Below are 2,906 nucleotides of genomic sequence, written 5' to 3'. Positions count from 1 at the left end.
TTTCATGGTGCCTGAATCAAAGTTGTATTTCCTGTTGTGTATTTGGAGGTGTCCTTAGTATAAGATGTTCATCTGTTGTGGCTCTGTTTTCCTTGGGATCATTGGCGATAGGAAGCCAGCAGTTCCCAAGGACTTTCCTCACCCAGGAGAATACAGGCAAGTTCCCAAGAATTTATAATTCTGGGATTCTGATTCTAGAGTTCTCTTAAAGAAACTTGTGGCTAAGCTGGTAAGAAATGAAGTCGTCTGGAAGTGTGGTGCATCACCATTGAACATAGACCTTTTTCCATGCTTTTCATTGAACTTGCTCTGTGAGCCTCTGTTCACTTTAGGATGAGCAAATCAAAAACCAGAAGGAACAGGGTCATGGGTTCAATCCCTAGTACCAAAAATAAAACCAGAAGGGAGGGGCTGGGATTTAGCTCAGTGGAACTGCCTGACAAGCACTAGGTCGTGACTTCGATCCCCAATGCCAAAAACAGCAGGAACAGAAAAAAAAACAGAAGGGAAAATGATGCTGGGATTACCTTGTCCCAGTGACTCTTGCACTGCTGGTTTCACCCAGCTCTAGGAGATTTCCCAGACAGGTGGTTCTAAGCTGGTCTCAGCCCTGGCACTACTGAGGGCCATCAAAATGGAGAAGAAGCTAGAGCAGGAAGCGTGGCAGCAAGTGAGTCACGGCGTGACTGTAGCAAGCTTGGGAGGAGAAAAGCTCTTCTCACACTGCTGTCTTCTCACCCTCTGTAGAACAGACCCACAGGGTGCTCTGGGAGTATAAGAGCAGTGTCTCTTCACACCTATCATCTCTGCACTTGAAGGGCAGGCAGATTGCTTTGAGTTCAAGACTGAAGAACATACTGAGTCCCTGTCTCAACAAACAGGGACATGGGTGTGGGAGCTGTTGCTGCTGAGAGAAGCATCTCAATGCAACCACACAGAGCATATGCAGTGGATCTGTGAACATGGGCTTGAGGATGGGGTCTAGGGAGCTTCAGCACCACGAGGGGGATTCTGCCTCTGTCCTGTACGCACTGGGGAACTCTGAAAACGACCCAGCTGGGAGCAGACCTTTGTCCTCAACCTGGCAGCAGTGCGAGGGTCTGCATCAGGAAACCACTTGCCATACAATGCCAGGTGGGGCCTGGTGGGAGGCAGCAGAAGAGCAGCAGCCAACGAGACTGGCCAGGCGGCCTGAAGAAAGGAGCTCAGGTGATCCCAAGATGGTAACGCAGCTCTGGGCTGCAGGGGAAGGTTTGAGGGAAGTGTGCCATTTGGAAACATTTTCAGGAGCAGACTGTGCAGCTAAACTAAAGCAATGAGTATCCCTAAAGCTTTCTGTCATATTTTTGTTTAATTTTTGCTACCAGAAATTGAACTCAGGACCTCGTGCTTCCAGGCAGGCTCTGGCCACTGAGCTGTATCCCCAGCCCTTCCATAGTTTTGTCTGGGGCCATTCTTTGACATCTTGACAAGGTGAAGAATCCAGTAAAATCCACCTCAAAGGGTGTCACGTTGGTCTCCGGTGAGTGGTGAGAGTTCACTATGCCCTTTCTTCCTCGTTACTTTAAAAGCCTAGTGTGTGCTTAGCATGCTCAAAACTGTGGGTTCATTTCCTAGTACCAAAAAAATTTTTCTTTAAATGCTGTGTTAATTGCACTCATAACACAGCAACTGTTTTCATTTGCGAGCTTTGGAAAGTTCTTGCTTAAATATATAAGCACATTGCTTCTAACCAAATGAATTTAGCACTGTGTTCTTTGAATTTAATGATATATGGAAATTCCATTTGTACATACAAAAGAACTCCAGTGGCATTTTTTTCAACAATTTTTACATTCATAGACTGTGGATAAAGAAAGCAACATGAGAAAAACAAGTGCATCCACTGAGAATGTATACCAGAGATAACATCAAGGACTCTTATGTAGTTTGAATCTTTTTCTGTAAGTAAAATCTTGGAAACAGTATTTTCAGACCCAAGTGCAGATGAGATCAGAGGATGTCCAGCCACCCCATGAGAGGACTATCGGGAGTGCCTTCTACAGGCCAAGGACTGATCTAGGCACTGGACATACAGTATGACTGAGACAGGGCCATATGGACATACATAGGTAAGTTGAGTGTATGTGTATGTGTGGACCTAGTTACAGCAAGATAAAAATGGGGCCGGAGCATAAGTGCCTGCCTGGCAAGTGTGAGGTCATGAGTTCGATCCCCAGCCACACGGATTTGGATTTCACAGTGCCAATATCCAGTAAGTTGGCCACCCTAAAAGCTGGCAAAGATGTAGAACAGGACGTTACTATTCATGGGAATGCAAAATGGTGCAGACACTTGAGAAGACAGCTGCTGCTTACAGAGCTAACCATATTCGTACTATCCTGCAGTGTCTCTTGGTATTTACTTGAATGAGTTGAAAACGTCCACACAAAAACCTGCTTTCAGATATATAGAGCACGTCTTCACAATTCTCAGGCCTCAGAAGCAACCAAGATGCAGATGAAGCAGATGAGTAGATACCAGGGGCAGCTGGACAGCCCCTATGCATCCCATCTCCTGCACCTGCCCACAATGGCCCCCACCTCAGCCTTTTTTTTTTTTTTTTTTTTTAAGCCCAGAGTCACCCTGGACACCAAGTTGTGATCAAAACAATGCATTGAAGGGGCTGGGGATTTAGCTCAGCGGCATAAGCACCTGAATTGCAAGCAAGGAGTCGTGAGTTTGATCCCTGGTACCGATAAAAAACGAAAAAGACAAAAAAAGACAATGCATTGAATGCCTGGAGTAGAAGCACATGCCTGAAATCTCAGCACTTAGGAGGCCTGAGGGCAGGAGAATCACTTGAGTTCAAGGCCAGCCTGAACTGCATAGTGAAACCCTGTCTCAAAAGAACAATAAATAAATAA

The sequence above is a fragment of the Cavia porcellus genome, unplaced genomic scaffold, assembly GCF_034190915.1.
Source record: "Cavia porcellus strain 051 isolate PalLab524CR breed Dunkin Hartley unplaced genomic scaffold, mCavPor4.1 scaffold_25, whole genome shotgun sequence".
NCBI classification, from domain to species: Eukaryota; Metazoa; Chordata; class Mammalia; order Rodentia; family Caviidae; genus Cavia; species Cavia porcellus.
This window is presented reverse-complemented; position numbering follows the sequence as displayed.